Source organism: Lactuca serriola, chromosome 8 (assembly GCF_051521515.1).
Source record: "Lactuca serriola cultivar US96UC23 chromosome 8, Lser_US96UC23_V15, whole genome shotgun sequence".
In the NCBI taxonomy this organism is placed as follows: Eukaryota; Viridiplantae; Streptophyta; class Magnoliopsida; order Asterales; family Asteraceae; genus Lactuca; species Lactuca serriola.
Genome location: NC_136415.1, coordinates 213,473,452 through 213,490,645, shown reverse-complemented (window position 1 = coordinate 213,490,645; position 17,194 = coordinate 213,473,452).

The following is a 17,194-nucleotide window of genomic DNA, read 5'->3' as shown; positions in this document are numbered from 1 at the left end:
TTTTGACAAAACCGAATTATTATTTTGGATTTCGGATTGGTTTTGGTTTATAAAATAAGAACCGAATAGTCCAAAAAAACCGAACAAACATTTATTAGTTATCTATTTATAATATATATCCATAGTTATTTATTAATTTGATAATCTATTTTTTCAAATAGTTTCAAAACGTTTCACCCGATAAAAAAACATTACTATGCATTTTCTATCAAAAGTTTTCTATCTATAAAATATTTAACTATAATATATCTTCTTAGTAGTTGTTTATAAATTTCAAAACACAACTAAATAATTTGTTTTTGGTTCTTGAGTAAAGTTGGGTAATATTATAATTATATATCATTTTAAAATGTTTCGTTTTTTGAAAACCGAATTATAAAAAACCGATCCAACCGAATTGTAATTGAATTGGATCGGATCGGATTTAAATTTAGATTGGACTATTCGGATCCATGTTTTGAAAACCGAAATCAATTTGGATTCACTTGATTGGATCGGATCAAACCGATCCATCCAAACGAACACCTCTAGCCGCAGTGACGGCTAAAATGAAGCTATTGTACCCTGACAGGTTTGGTGGACCATGATATAACCTCTACCCCCAAAACCATGAAGAGGATCAAGAACACCCAAATGAGTGTAGTAAGAGTAAGAAGAAGGTTTTCTGGAAAAAGCAAAAGGGTCAGAGTTCACAAGGACCCTCCAAGACGCATGAAACTGTGGCAGTTCAAGCTACCACTACTCCTGTTGCTGCGTCTACAGCTCAAGCACCTACCACTAGGTATGCTGGTAATCTCCCTTGGTGCAACAGGTGTAGTTATCACCATCGTATTCCTGGCCCATGCCGTGAGAAGATCTGCATCAACTGTGGCAAGAAGGGCCACCTTACTCGAAGCTGCAGAGCACCAGCTCAACTAATCAGTCAAGCTTCCGGATCAAGTACCGATCAGGCATGTTTCGGTTGTGGAGAAATCGGGCATTTCAAGCGAAACTGCCCAAAGGCAGCAACCACAGGCAACATCAACAAAGCCGAGATGGTTTTAGCTTTGAAACAAGAGGAGGCAGCCGCTGATCCCACCATCGTCACGGGTACATTTCTTCTCGACAATTCTTATGCTCGCATCCTTTTCGAATCCAGTGTCAAGAAAGTTTTATTAGTCATTCATTCAAATATGTTCGTAAACATAGTCCTCGTCTAATAACCAAAACATTTACCGTCAAGATGGTTACTGGTGAGAATGAGTGCACTAACGACTTATCCCTAAGTTGTGTCCTTACCTTGAGTAATCATTCTTTCCTCATTGACCTGATGTCAGTTTCAATAAAGAGCTTTGATGTATCTTTGGCATGTATCAATTCAGTTCCGATTGTGTTGATATGCTTTGTTATGAAAAAGCTATTCGTCTCAATCTCCCCTCTGACCGAACCCTCATGATATATGGTGACAAGCGTAGCTCAAATCTTCGCCTCATTCCCTGTATCAAAGCTCGAAAACTTCTGCAAAAGGAGTGTCAGGTATTCCTAGTCCATGTAATCAGCGAGAAACAAGAAGTTAAAGACCTCTAGAGCGTCCCCGAAAACTGTAATATTCCTGATATCTTCCCGAAGAGCTCTCGAGAATTCCTTCCGAACGTCAAGTCAAGTCTCGTATCAACTAAATCCCTGGAACTACCCCCGTAGCCAAATTTCCGTATCGTTTTGCTCCAGCAGAAATGCAGGAGTTATCCAGTCGGCTTAATGAGTTGACCGTCAAAACCCATATCCTCTTTCCTTAATTAGATGACTTCTTCGATAAATTTCAGAGAACCAGCTACTCCTCAAAGATAGACCGTAGGTCAAGACACGATCAGCTACGAGTTCACGAGGATAAAGTTTCCAAGACAGTATTCAGGACTCGATATGATCACTATAAGTTCGTAGTGGTACCTTTCGGTCAAACCATTTTCCCTTGGTCATGTAGTAGGCGATGAAGACATACGCGTGGATCCTCCTAAGATCGAAACAATAGAGAATTGGTCGGCACCGAAGACACCCATAGAAAACCTGTCAATTCTTGGGTTTCGCCGGATATTATCGCAGACCCATTCAGAAAATTCTTCCAAAATCACCAAACCCTTAACCACTCTGACATAGAAAGGTGTACCCTTTTTGTTGGAGTGAAAAGCGAGATACAACATTTCACACATTAGAGCAAGACTTATGCATCAAATCTATCCTGTCCCTTCCAGAAGAAACAGAGGATTTCGTTGTCCTTTGCAGTACGTCCAATCAGAGTTTAGACTATGTGCTTAGGCAGGAAGGAAAAGTCATCGTTCACGCTTTGAGACAAACAAAAGGCACACGAAGTTAACTACACAATTCACGACTTGGAATTAGGAGCAGCAGTTCCTGAACTGAAGAATGAGAGACATGATCTTAATGGAAACAAGTATGCGAATTTCACTGACCATAAGAGACTACAACATAGCTTCGATCAGAAAGACAGGAACATGAGGTGCCTTTAGCCGAAAGGAAAACTTAGACAGCAAGACTAAGACATTGACAATGACCACATGTCCCCGTTTACTTGCTCAGACCTGAGAGGCCTAGTCAGAAAACCCTCGGGATTGCTCCAGCAGCCCGAGAATACCCGAATGGAAATAGGAGATGAATATCATAGATTTCATCGTCAAGTTACCCAGATTCTCGGGTAGGTACAATACAATTTGGAGTAATTGTCGATCCTTTGATAAAATCCGCTAACTTCTTTCTGATCAGAGAATCATTCAAAATGGAAAGACTCACGCGAACCCACATCCAAGAAGTAGTCCGACTGCATAGTATACCTGCGTCCATTATCTATGGGTGAGATAGAAGGTGTACCTCAAGGTTTTGGCAAATCCCTTCAGAAAAGTCACGGAACCAAGCTAGATATGAGTACAACTTATCATCCTCAAAAAATTGGACAGAGTGAGAGAGTTATTCAGATCACAGAAAACATACTGGGAGCATGTGTCATAAATTGCCAAGCGACTTGGGATACCCCTTTACCTTTGATCGAGCCCTTGTATAACAACAGTTATCGCACCAGTATCCAGAATGCACCGTTCGAAACCCTCTACAGTAAAAAGTACAGATTCCCTTGTGTTGGGCCGAGGTAGGAGACACGCAACTAGCAAAGAGTCGATCCCCCGGTAGTACCCTCACTGGTTCTGAAATCATCCTCGAAACCATCGAGAAAATCATCCAGATCCGAGAACGATTTAAAGCTTCACTAGATCGATAGAAGAGTTTCGCCGATATACAACGGAAACCTCTGGAATTCCAGGCTGGAGATCGTGTCCTATTAATGGTCTCGCCCTGGAAAGACATGATACGCTTTGGAAAGCACGGAAAACTTAACTTGTGGTACATTAGACCCTTCGAGATCTTCGTCAGGATCGATCTCGTAGCCTTCAAACTCCGAGTACCTTCAGAACTTAGCAACGTTCATCCTGTATTTTGCGTCTCTATTCTTAACGAAATACCTAAACTTACTGGACGAACAAATTGAAAATCATAGACAGAGTAATCAAGCGTACGAAACCAAGCCGCATCCCGATAGTGAAGGTTCGCTGGAATGTCATGCGGAAACCTGAAATCACTTGGGAACGTGAAGGATTCGATGAAGCAGATATATCTGCACCTCTTTCCATAACTTGTATCTTAATCTTTGAATTTTGGGACGAAATTCCCTCTAACGGGACGATAATGTGACAACCCGAAGTTGTTCCATCGCTGTAACCCGTTCCGTCCGTAAAACTCGTCTTTAGCGAATCGTTCCGATTTCGTTTTTGGAGTTGGTCAATTAATTTAAGACTTTTATTTTGACCTCGTAAGTATCCAAACACATTAGAAACACCAGTAAACACCTCAAACTAATAATTATAAAAATTTTAGTTTCGACCATATCAGGTTACGATATCTTAATCGGGTGCGACCAAATGCCTCGGTTAACGTCAGTATCGGGTAAAATTCCATCGTGTCTCAAATCCAAACCATATTTAAAGTGGATTAAGCTTCATTTGAAGCCTTTTCATTCTCTCTCTAACCTCTCTCCTCAAATCCAACTTATTGATCCAAAATCACTCATTTCAAGTTTCAAATCACCAAGGTAACTATCCTAACTCATAGATTAGCATCCTTAGCCTTCAATTTCGTATTCAAAACATGATTTAGGACCATAAACATGTGTTTACGGCCCTGGAACACTCTTGGGCCATGAACACATATAAATGGGGTTTTTGAGCCTTAAAACCCTTCCAAACCACCCTTGGAGCTTAAATATGGCTTAAGGACTTATTGGATTGGACTTAGAACACCTTAAGCTCATCATTTAGGGAGTAAACATGAGTTTACTGCCTAAGAACATGCTTGGGCCGTAAACACCCTTTCAAGTGTTAAAATGCCACTTACACACCTCCTAAGCCTTGAACTAATATCTAGAAGCAACCACAAATGAATTAGAAGCCTTAAACTTGATGAAAACCCTTCTCTTAGGTGTTCACGGCCGTAAACCCTCCAAGAATGGGTTCTTGGGCCGTAAACTCCTATAAATGGGTTAAATGGTGCCCTAAATTCACCTCTTGACTTGTAAAAATGAGTTGAATCACATGTGATTGACTTCAGACCACCAAAACATAAAGGTGTGTGGGGAAGCTTACCGCCGTAAACACTTAGTTTATTGCCGTAAACTCCTCAAATGGTCCTTAGAATATCCAAAATTACATTCAAATGCCTTGAAACCAAACCTAGCATCACCCCTAAAATAGTACAAGGCCATTTAACACTCTAGAACACCCCACCATAAGTTTACTGTCACACCCCAAAACCAAGAACGGCGGAAACGTTCTGGGGCGGAGGACGTCATGTAAGGTAATCACAACACAGTAAATGTAAATAGGCAAACAACATCATCCATTGCATTAAATATATAATTTTAATACATGCGTGTTCTGTACAGTTTTAGACACCAAAAATATAACGTAAATCAAAATAATAAAATGATGAGTCTTTGAGTACGCTCCATCATCTCAAAAGCTGGCATCGGTACCTGTCTACTGATGACCTGAGGATACAAGTTATTTTGAAAGAGTTTATCAGCATTAAGCTGGTGAGTTCATAAGTATTTTAGTGTCAATGTTCGTTGTCAAAAACGTTTGAACCTGTCTCAATGTATAAGTTTGTAAAAATGTAAGTAAATGTTTAAAAGTGTTTGCAAAAGTTTGAATCTCTCAGAAAATCCTATATTTTCTATAAAAGTAACCTTCTACCGAGGCTTAAATGTTTTGTAAACTCGTCTGTTGTAAAAGTGTGTAATTACCCAAGTATAACTATCATTTGATAAAATATAGTTCATACATTAATGCTTAAGTGAGATTATCACCAAAATATGTAATGGGTAAATCATTGTAGTACTGTAGTTTTGTATAATAAGAACTACTGTTGTACTAATTACTACTACCTTAAACCGGATTTATATTAAGGTATAATGTGATAATTGCACCATACTATCGACTGATAACAACGACATAAAGAACGGTCGTAATAACGGAATGACGTTTGGCACCCGCAGACCTGCAGGTCCGGCTGTAGCTAGCAGCAAGGTGTAGGATAGTCAATCCAGTATAGATCTATACGCAAACTCAATGCTCTCCCTCCAAGAGCATTCTGGCTACAACTCGGGCCATGACATTTAAGGCATGCTCCGATACAGTGGATCACATTTGTTATCGTATTCTTGCATATGTGATGAAATGTTTCTTGTTCTAGTATAGTTGTATATGTTCTCGTAGTATAGTTGTATATATTCTCTTCCTAGTATAGACTCATGAATGAACTGACTCATTGATCTAGCAGTTGTAATAGTATGGTTCTGTGTTACCCCGATGGTAACTTGTTAACGGTGCGTCTAGTACGTATGGTTATGGAAGTACTTTTATGTCTATATATGTATATTTGATATATACTTAACATGGAAACGACCTTCGGATGGTCACCCAAAATCCCACCAGACCACGTCCAAATCGAGGAAAAGGAAATAGGGTGGATGGCCTTCCTAAGCCCTTTAAACATTATTTATACGTCTATACATGTATGGGCATGCAATTTATAATATAAAAACATAAATAAGTATTTATAAGACATTTGAAACATAAGTATTATTTTTAAAGAAAGATTGACTTGATGTCAATCTATAAAACAATTTGAAGGCGTAGATTTGATTAAAACAGATTAAGTATAAGGAACATTTGTTTAAATCACAGTTGCAGTGTAAATTCGAAAAGTAAATGGGTTTGGAAAACATTTAGAAGTAAAACAGTTTGATAGATAGTTTGAATAGTGATAAAATCACTGATTTCCCTAGTTATTAATCACACGTGATTAGTGCAATCACATGTGATTGAAACAATAACTATAAGTATTTAACTTGTATTCCCCCCCTTTGAAAGCATATAAAAGCATTTAGAATATTTAACAGGTTGATTAAGGGGTATGAAACTCACTTGATTGGTTGAAGAAAGCGAGATGGAAAACCGGGCAGAGTTTCGTCTCGGAAAACGGATTTTTCTCGGGATTCTCGGGAATCTCGGGAGTAAAATCGACCCTCGGGACTTGAGCAAAAAGACCAGAGCTTCGGGTTATAACGGGCACGGAAAACGAGGCAAGGTTGTGAGAGAGAGAAGAGAAATGAGCCACATCTTTAGAAAGCCTCGCATCCTATTTATAGGAAGGCTGAACTGCCTCCGTACGCGGGGCGTACGCTCGTACGCAGCGCGTACGCGTACGTCATGCATGACCGAAGCCTCGACTGCCTCGGTTCGGATGGGACGGGTTGCTGGGTACGCGGGTCGGATGGGACGGCGGGTCGGACGGGACAGCGGGTCGGACGGGTCGGACGGTTTAGAATTCTTCGGATAGTGCGACGTGGACGATCCGAGACCCTCGATCTCAGTACGCGGGGCGTACGAAGGTACGCAGGGCGTACTTCGGTCCAATCCGATGACTCCCCTTCGGATATTACCGGGAATTTATAATTAAATTTATATTTATTATAAATAAACTTCAAAAATTCATATCTCCCTCATACGAACTCCGTTTTTGACGTTCTTTATATCCACGCGAAGGTGAGACCATGATCTACGACTTTCGTTTAGATTCCGTTGGCAATTTCCGAAATTATTTTTATTATTTATTTATTAAAATGACGTGATTAAGGAATTTCTTCAAAATTTCATAACTTCCTCATCCGAAGTCAGATTTGGACGTTCTTTTTATGTACGCAAACCTTGATATGATTCCTACTACTTTATTTAATCCGAACAAGATTTTAGGAAGGTTACATTTTGACCTAAATTTGATCGGTTTTACATTACATTGACTCGAAATATCGGGTTGTCACATCATCCCCCCGTTAGAAGGAATTTCGTCCCGAAATTAGAATTTTTAAGCAAGTTAGAAATTACAAATAACTAAGCAAAAAGGTGAGGGTATTTCAGTTTCATCTGATCCTCACGTTCCCAAGTGAATTCCGGTCCTCGCTTGGCATTCCAGCGAACCTTCACGATAAGGATACGACTTTGCTTTGTCTGCTTGACCTCACGGTCCATGATTTCTATAGGTTCTTCCACAAAGTTGAGGCTCTCGTTGATTTCGACCTCGTCGAGTGGGATTACAAGAGTCTCGTCGGATAGACACTTTTTCAAGTTAGATACGTGGAATGTAGAATGTACGTTACGAAGTGCGTCTGGTAGTTCGAGTTTGTAAGCTACGGGGCCGACTCTTGCAAGAATCTCGAAAGGCCCTATGTACCTCGGATTAAGCTTTCCACGCTTGCCGAAGCGTATCAAGCCCTTCCAGGGTGAGACTTTGAGGAGGACTCGGTCTCCCACCTGAAATTCCAAAGGTTTCCTTCGTTTATCAGCGTAGCTCTTCTGTCGGTCTCTAGAGGCTTTCAATCGTTCACGGATCTGAACGATTTTCTCTGTTGTTTCCCGAATGATCTCCGGACCGGTGAGAGTACTGTCGGAAGTTTGCCCCCTGGCTAATTGGGTATCACCCACCTCAGCCCAGCACAGAGGGGATCTGCACTTACGGCCGTAGAGAGCTTCAAATGGAGCAGCCTTGATGCTCGTGTGATAACTGTTATTATAGGAAAACTCGACAAGGGGTAAATGAGTATCCCATGCCTTCCCAAAGTCAATCACGCAGGCTCGCAACATATCTTCCAGAGTTTGGATGGTCCTCTCACTCTGTCCGTCGGTCTGAGGATGGTAGGCTGTACTCATGTCCAGCCTTGTTCCTAGGGAATGTTGTAGTGATTGCCAAAATCTTGAGGTGAACCTACTATCTCTATCGGAGATAATGGACATAGGTACACCATGTAGCCGTACGATTTCCCTAATGTATGTTCTCGTAAGTTTCTCCATCTTGTCGGTTTCTTTGATAGGCAGGAAGTGTGCAGACTTGGTCAATCTATCAACGATGACCCATATGGTGTCAAGTCCACCCGTTGTCTTGGGCAACTTGGTTATGAAATCCATAGTGATCCGCTCCCACTTCCATTCCGGGATCTCTGGTTGTTGCAATAAACCAGAGGGCTTCTGGTACTCGACCTTAACCTTTGCGCAAGTAAGGCATTTACTTACGAAGGTAGCAATCTCTGCTTTCATATTAGGCCACCAGTATAGCTTCTTAAGATCCAGAGACATCTTATCTGAACCTGGGTGGACGGAATACCGAGTGTTGTGCGCCTCGGTCATGACCAAGTCTCGGAAACCACCATGTTTCGGTGTCCAGATCCGGTTCATGAAATATAAAGCTCCGTCACCCCTGGCTTCTAAATTCTTGTCCATTCCTCTAAGGGATTCATTCGACACATTTTCAGGTTTCATGGCCTCAAGTTGAGCCGCCTGAATTTGCTTAGTCAGGTGTGAATGGATGGTTATCGATAACGACTTGACTTTGCGACCAGAATATTCCTTCCGACTTAGGGCGTCTGCTACTACGTTGGCTTTACCCGGATGATAACGAATATCGCATTCGTAATCACTGAGTAGTTCGACCCATCGTCGTTGTCTCATGTTGAGCTCCTTCTGATCGAAAATGTGTTGTAAACTCTTGTGGTCGGTAAAGATAGTGCTCTTCGTTCCATACAAGTAATGTCTCCAGATCTTCAGAGCGAACACTACTGCTCCGAGTTCAAGATCGTGGGTCGTGTAGTTAACCTCGTGTGTCTTCAATTGTCTCGAGGCGTAGGCGATGACCTTACCTCGCTGCATCAGAACACATCCGAGCCCTTGATTCGATGCATCGCAATAAACTACGAAGTCTTCTATTCCTTCGAGAAGGGATAGTATTGGTGCGGTGCACAAGGCTCGTTTGAGCGTTTGGAACGCTCTTTCTTGTTTCTCTTCCCAGTCAAAGGCCACGCCTTTCTGGGTTAGGGTTGTAAGAGGCTTCGCTATTCGTGAGAAGTTCTGAATGAACCTGCGGTAGTAGCCAACGAGACCTAGAAATTGACGAATTTCTGTAGGCGTCTTCGGTGCTGACCAGTTCTCAATGGCCTTAATTTTGGATGGGTCCACGTGGATTCCCTCTTCGCTTACCACGTGTCCTAAGAATTCGACTCTTCGGATCCAAAATTCACATTTCGAGAACTTCGCATAAAGTTTCTCTTTTCGCAATGTCCCTAGAACTTGTCGTAGGTGATCGCCATGTTCTTTCTTACTTCGGGAGTAGATTAGGATGTCGTCAATGAAAACGATGACGAACTGATCCAAGTAGGGTCGGCATACTCTATTCATCAGATCCATGAAGACTGCGGGCGCATTGGTCAATCCGAATGGCATCACCACGAACTCGTAATGTCCGTAACGAGTTCGGAAGGCGGTCTTCGGCACATCCTCCTCTAGCACTCGTAACTGGTGATATCCGGATCTCAGATCAATCTTAGAAAAATAGTTCGCCCCTTGCAGTTGGTCGAATAGATCATCTATGCGTGGTAGAGGATAACGATTCTTGACCGTCAGTTTGTTGAGTTCTCTGTAGTCAATACACATATGGAAAGATCCGTCCTTCTTCTTAACGAACAAGACCGGTGCTCCCCAAGGTGAGAAACTCGGCCTTATAAAGCCCTTGCTGAGCAGTTCGTTAAGTTGACCAGAGAGTTCTTGCATCTCGGCTGGTGCTAAACGGTAGGGCGACTTGGCTACTGGGGTAGCTCCTGGGACTATGTCGATTCTGAACTCGACTTGTCGTTGCGGAGGCAACCCGGGTAGTTCTTCTGGGAAAATGTCGGGGAAGTCGCTCACTACTGGGAGGTTCTTTAGTTCTTTCGTTTCTAGGTTCATGTCGACGACGTGAGCAAGGAATGCGTGGTATTCCTTACGCAGGTATTTCTGTGCTTGAATACTTGATATGATGCGAAGACTTGCACCGGGTTTGTCGCCATAGACTATAAGAGTTTCGTTAGACGGAAGGTTTAGACGGACTGCTTTCTCAAAGCACATGATGTCGGCACGATGAAGGCTTAACCAGTCCATGCCAATGATGACGTCGAAACTTTTTATTGAGACTGGCATGAGGTCGATTGGAAATGAATAGTTATCTAGAGTTAGGGTACAACCTAAGTATATGCTACTCGTATTTTCAGTTTTTCCATTAGCCATTTCTACTGTGAATAGTTCTTTGAGTGCGTGCGGTGGTTGATTAAGCATGCGAGCAAATTTATGGTTTATGAAGCTTCGCTCCGCTCCACTATCGAACAGAATGCATGCATAGGAGTTATCGAGGAGGAACGTACCGGTCACCACTGTCGGGTCAGCAACTGCTTCCCCGTGGCCAATAGCTAGTACCCTCCCTGCTCCTCCCGCATTCCTCGCTTTGGGGCAGTCCCTCTTAAAGTGGCCTGCTTCACCACATCCATAGCAGGTTGGGCTCGCGCCAGGGCCAGGGACTTGGTTGATAGGTTGTGCCGGGAACTTACAGAATCGGACGGTGTGTCCTTTCCTGTTGCAGTTAGAGCACTGTAATTCACGGCAGGGGCCGTTGTGGTGGTAGTTGCATTTGTTGCACTTGGGCGAACTTCCAGCATACCGACTTACCGGAGCAGTAGTAGTAGCAGTAGGGGTTACTGCGGCATGAATTGCCACCAATTGCTGCTTTTTGGCAGCCTGCTGCTTCTTCCTTTCATCCCAGAATTTCCGCTTAGTATCGGCGGGTTTGGAGGGTTCCGGGATGGCTAGGGTGGTTGTGGTTGCAGGGGTTTTGACTCCATGATCAATGAGTCGTTGTGCCAATCGTTTGGCACTGTCGAAGGTAGCGGGGTTTGACGCTAGCACATTCCCCTGATACGGAGGCACTAGCCCCCATATGTACCTCTCGATCTTCTTCCCCTCAGTGGGAACCATATTGGGGCAGAGGGCCACCAGCTCGCTGAATCGGGCAGTATAAGCGACCACATTGGTGCCCTTCATCGACAGGTTCCAGAGTTCCTGCTCCAGTTTCTGGATCTCGCCCCTCGGGCAGTATTCCTCAGTCATGAGGTCTTTCATTGTTTCCCAGCCCATGTCGTTAGCTACGACGAGAGTTAGGGCTTTGACGTGGCCGTTCCACCACGTTAGGGCTTTACCCTCAAAGGTGCATGCGGCATATTTCACTTTGCACGCAGCAGGGCATGAACAGATTTCGAAGACTGATTCAGTCTTCTCGAACCATTGTGAGAGAGCAATGACTCCGCCGGTGCCATAGAAAGGCTTCGGCTTGCAGTTTGTAAAATCCTTGTAAGAGCACTCCCTTGAGCGCACAGGGATTTCGATCGGAATAGATTCCACCGGGGTTCCACCTCTGCTGGCATCAGAAGAGTGATACTGAGCCATGGCAGTTGCCACTGCTGCAGCTACGACAGCATTCAGGGCTACAGTATCGATGACCGGAGGCGGAGGAGGTGCAGGATTATTCCTATTTCTGGGAGACTTGCGAGGAGGCATCCTTCAGCTATAAGTTTATAAAGATAAGAAAGATGGTAAGAATCAATTTGTAGGCAACGTGAGAGTGACACATGGACTAACTAACCATAGTCCAACAGTTGAAAGAGTGTTTGAAACCATAATAAGAAATATTAGTAGGAAAGCACAAGTGTATAGATTTTTCCCAGATAGATAGATCTCAAAAATACTGGTATTACTGATGTAATAAGTTCAGGGAAAATCGACCTAACAGTAGGTCATACATCATACCATATAGAAAAGTTTGACAGTTCTTAGATTTCAAATTTGAGTACGGAAGTTAGAAACATTTTACACACAAGTGCTACTTGGAGCACAGATGTTAAAGGCTATCCTTTAATTAAAAGACGGAGATGTACTAGACATCAACCAACGGCGATGGGAAAATCCCGGGCGAGTACTGCGGTCGGACACTTGACGAAACACCTCTTGAATGGGTCGATCCTGAGTCCTCTGACGAGCTCGAAGCTCCAAGGTTTCAGCTCATGAGGCAGTCAACTGCTACTGCAGGGTTTTATTCGTCCTCCGAGTCCGTTCCATGTCTTCTTCAAGACGGCGGATGCTGACTGTGTTGACACCCGAGTCGGCATCAATCTTTATGACCCGGTCGACGGCTGCTCCACCTTGCTCGACAATACGAGCTATTCTGCGGATAATGACAGGCAGAGCTCGGTCAGTAGAGCCACCAGTGCTGACGTTGTAAAAGGTTTGGTCCCCAAAGTATGGTAAGGGTTGACCCTGATCATTATTCCAGCGGTTCAGGTTGTTTGCCCACAAGGGAGTAGGACCTGGAAACGCTGGTCGAGGGTTGTTGTTCGGTGCTTGACCTACAATCGGTAGGTTGTTGACATCAGGCTCGGAGTCGGATCCATCTGAAAAGCCTTCTGCGAGGTGATCATCCAAAGGGATTGGATGATCAACTTCGGGCTCTTCATCGATCCACCCGGCATTGCCTTCATTAGGAAAGTACAGGTCGCCATGATGGATATCTAGCCATCAAGATCTACGCGAGAATAGAGGTATAAGAATACAGTATACGTGTAACTAGTAGCGCAAAATACTCCTATAGTATTTTAAGTTTAAGTTCTTTTGATTTTCTTGTGGTATTGTTGGTAAGTTTTTAGACTTGTTAACCTATCACAACCATTCTAAGGCATGTGCTAATCACTCCTAGGATCAGCATAGTTGATCAGGCTATGCCATTCCCAGGACTGACCATACATCCCCGAGCTCACTTGTGATATTTAACAATCGTAATACTTTTGTTCTTTGTCATTGTGACACTTATTTTAGTATGAATGCAGACTAGTATACTTAGTTAAATATTTTATTATTTTAAGTATAGACTCTTGGTCAGAGTTTAATCCCTAATGGGTTTATAGTTTAGTATATCTTTTATGGGTTGATATACTCAATTCACTATAAACAATGCTCTGATACCAATCTGTCACACCCCAAAACCAAGAACGGCGGAAACGTTCTGGGGCGGAGGACGTCATGTAAGGTAATCACAACACAGTAAATGTAAATAGGCAAACAACATCATCCATTGCATTAAATATATAATTTTAATACATGCGTGTTCTGTACAGTTTTAGACACCAAAAATATAACGTAAATCAAAATAATAAAATGATGAGTCTTTGAGTACGCTCCATCATCTCAAAAGCTGGCATCGGTACCTGTCTACTGATGACCTGAGGATACAAGTTATTTTGAAAGAGTTTATCAGCATTAAGCTGGTGAGTTCATAAGTATTTTAGTGTCAATGTTCGTTGTCAAAAACGTTTGAACCTGTCTCAATGTATAAGTTTGTAAAAATGTAAGTAAATGTTTAAAAGTGTTTGCAAAAGTTTGAATCTCTCAGAAAATCCTATATTTTCTATAAAAGTAACCTTCTACCGAGGCTTAAATGTTTTGTAAACTCGTCTGTTGTAAAAGTGTGTAATTACCCAAGTATAACTATCATTTGATAAAATATAGTTCATACATTAATGCTTAAGTGAGATTATCACCAAAATATGTAATGGGTAAATCATTGTAGTACTGTAGTTTTGTATAATAAGAACTACTGTTGTACTAATTACTACTACCTTAAACCGGATTTATATTAAGGTATAATGTGATAATTGCACCATACTATCGACTGATAACAACGACATAAAGAACGGTCGTAATAACGGAATGACGTTTGGCACCCGCAGACCTGCAGGTCCGGCTGTAGCTAGCAGCAAGGTGTAGGATAGTCAATCCAGTATAGATCTATACGCAAACTCAACGCTCTCCCTCCAAGAGCATTCTGGCTACAACTCGGGCCATGACATTTAAGGCATGCTCCGATACAGTGGATCACATTTGTTATCGTATTCTTGCATATGTGATGAAATGTTTCTTGTTCTAGTATAGTTGTATATGTTCTCGTAGTATAGTTGTATATATTCTCTTCCTAGTATAGACTCATGAATGAACTGACTCATTGATCTAGCAGTTGTAATAGTATGGTTCTGTGTTACCCCGATGGTAACTTGTTAACGGTGCGTCTAGTACGTATGGTTATGGAAGTACTTTTATGTCTATATATGTATATTTGATATATACTTAACATGGAAACGACCTTCGGATGGTCACCCAAAATCCCACCAGACCACATCCAAATCGAGGAAAAGGAAATAGGGTGGATGGCCTTCCTAAGCCCTTTAAACATTATTTATACGTCTATACATGTATGGGCATGCAATTTATAATATAAAAACATAAATAAGTATTTATAAGACATTTGAAACATAAGTATTATTTTTAAAGAAAGATTGACTTGATGTCAATCTATAAAACAATTTGAAGGCGTAGATTTGATTAAAACAGATTAAGTATAAGGAACATTTGTTTAAATCACAGTTGCAGTGTAAATTCGAAAAGTAAATGGGTTTGGAAAACATTTAGAAGTAAAACAGTTTGATAGATAGTTTGAATAGTGATAAAATCACTGATTTCCCTAGTTATTAATCACACGTGATTAGTGCAATCACATGTGATTGAAACAATAACTATAAGTATTTAACTTGTATTCCCCCCCTTTGAAAGCATATAAAAGCATTTAGAATATTTAACAGGTTGATTAAGGGGTATGAAACTCACTTGATTGGTTGAAGAAAGCGAGATGGAAAACCGGGCAGAGTTTCGTCTCGGAAAACGGATTTTTCTCGGGATTCTCGGGAATCTCGGGAGTAAAATCGACCCTCGGGACTTGAGCAAAAAGACCAGAGCTTCGGGTTATAACGGGCACGGAAAACGAGGCAAGGTTGTGAGAGAGAGAAGAGAAATGAGCCACATCTTTAGAAAGCCTCGCATCCTATTTATAGGAAGGCTGAACTGCCTCCGTACGCGGGGCGTACGCTCGTACGCAGCGCGTACGCGTACGTCATGCATGACCGAAGCCTCGACTGCCTCGGTTCGGATGGGACGGGTTGCTGGGTACGCGGGTCGGATGGGACGGCGGGTCGGACGGGACAGCGGGTCGGACGGGTCGGAGCTTCGGACGGGTCGGACGGTTTAGAATTCTTCGGATAGTGCGACGTGGACGATCCGAGACCCTCGATCTCAGTACGCGGGGCGTACGAAGGTACGCAGGGCGTACTTCGGTCCAATCCGATGACTCCCCTTCGGATATTACCGGGAATTTATAATTAAATTTATATTTATTATAAATAAACTTCAAAAATTCATATCTCCCTCATACGAACTCCGTTTTTGACGTTCTTTATATCCACGCGAAGGTGAGACCATGATCTACGACTTTCGTTTAGATTCCGTTGGCAATTTCCGAAATTATTTTTATTATTTATTTATTAAAATGACGTGATTAAGGAATTTCTTCAAAATTTCATAACTTCCTCATCCGAAGTCAGATTTGGACGTTCTTTTTATGTACGCAAACCTTGATATGATTCCTACTACTTTATTTAATCCGAACAAGATTTTAGGAAGGTTACATTTTGACCTAAATTTGATCGGTTTTACATTACATTGACTCGAAATATCGGGTTGTCACATCATCCCCCCGTTAGAAGGAATTTCGTCCCGAAATTAGAATTTTTAAGCAAGTTAGAAATTACAAATAACTAAGCAAAAAGGTGAGGGTATTTCAGTTTCATCTGATCCTCACGTTCCCAAGTGAATTCCGGTCCTCGCTTGGCATTCCAGCGAACCTTCACGATAGGGATACGACTTTGCTTGGTCTGCTTGACCTCACGGTCCATGATTTCTACAGGTTCTTCCACAAAGTTGAGGCTCTCGTTGATTTCGACCTCGTCGAGTGGGATTACAAGAGTCTCGTCGGATAGACACTTTTTCAAGTTAGATACGTGGAATGTAGAATGTACGTTACGAAGTGCGTCTGGTAGTTCGAGTTTGTAAGCTACGGGGCCGACTCTTGCAAGAATCTCGAAAGGCCCTATGTACCTCGGATTAAGCTTTCCACGCTTGCCGAAGCGTATCAAGCCCTTCCAGGGTGAGACTTTGAGGAGGACTCGGTCTCCCACCTGAAATTCCAAAGGTTTCCTTCGTTTATCAGCGTAGCTCTTCTGTCGGTCTCTAGAGGCTTTCAATCGTTCACGGATCTGAACGATTTTCTCTGTTGTTTCCCGAATGATCTCCGGACCGGTGAGAGTACTGTCGGAAGTTTGCCCCCTGGCTAATTGGGTATCACCCACCTCAGCCCAGCACAGAGGGGATCTGCACTTACGGCCGTAGAGAGCTTCAAATGGAGCAGCCTTGATGCTCGTGTGATAACTGTTATTATAGGAAAACTCGACAAGGGGTAAATGAGTATCCCATGCCTTCCCAAAGTCAATCACGCAGGCTCGCAACATATCTTCCAGAGTTTGGATGGTCCTCTCACTCTGTCCGTCGGTCTGAGGATGGTAGGCTGTACTCATGTCCAGCCTTGTTCCTAGGGAATGTTGTAGTGATTGCCAAAATCTTGAGGTGAACCTACTATCTCTATCGGAGATAATGGACATAGGTACACCATGTAGCCGTACGATTTCCCTAATGTATGTTCTCGTAAGTTTCTCCATCTTGTCGGTTTCTTTGATAGGCAGGAAGTGTGCAGACTTGGTCAATCTATCAACGATGACCCATATGGTGTCAAGTCCACCCGTTGTCTTGGG